Raw genomic sequence first — 847 nt, 5'->3', positions numbered from 1 at the left:
CATTAAAAACAATTGTTATACTACATTAAGCCTAGATTCCCATCCCTTGCACACAAGGGCTCTGAGCAATCTCAACGCTAGGGAGAAGCTCTAGACGAATTCTTAGAAAGAGGGGGAGAAGAAAAAGAAGAAGGAGGAGGGGGTGAAGAGGCGCAGGGGGGGGGGGAGGTAGAAGGGAGGTAGTGTGTGGCTGTGGTAACGTCTGCGTGAGAAACTACAGCTAGTATACCCATAATGACTTAGAAGAGGGAGGAGGAGGAGGAGGGAGGGGGAGGGAGGGGGAGGAGAAGGGAGAGGGGGGAGAAGGGAGGAGAAGGGAGAGGGGGGAGAAGGTAGGGGGAGGAGAAGGGAGGGGAAGGAGAAGGGAGGGGAAGGAGAAGGGAGAGGGAGGGAGGGGGAGAGGGAGGAGACGGGAACTAGGAGCGTGCAGAGGTGATGGCGGGGGGTAGGAATGAGGATGGGGGGGTGTGGGAGGGGCTTTGACCGGTTTAGAGGACATGTTAGGAGTATGAGGGAGGAAGGAAGGGATGAAAGGGAGGAGAGAGAAAAAAAAGCAGAAGAGAAAGGAAAAGAGCCAAGAAATGACTGTCATGTCGCGAATGAATTTCATTGGATAAGATTTAAAAGGATTTTGTAAAGTCTTCTCTCACGCAGAACGGGATGGTTTAGTATGTGTAAATCGGTAAATAAATGCAATATTCATAAATCAAATATACTATCAACTTATCTATTTCTTTGTCTCAGTGCAGTTGTTTTGTTTGCGTGCTAACTGCATTTCGTTAGCTATTTGTCTCTTTATATACGACAATATATACACAGGAAATACATTTTACATTCCCCTATACAG

This window comes from Penaeus monodon, chromosome 23 (assembly GCF_015228065.2).
Source record: "Penaeus monodon isolate SGIC_2016 chromosome 23, NSTDA_Pmon_1, whole genome shotgun sequence".
Taxonomy (NCBI): domain Eukaryota; kingdom Metazoa; phylum Arthropoda; class Malacostraca; order Decapoda; family Penaeidae; genus Penaeus; species Penaeus monodon.
This window is presented reverse-complemented; position numbering follows the sequence as displayed.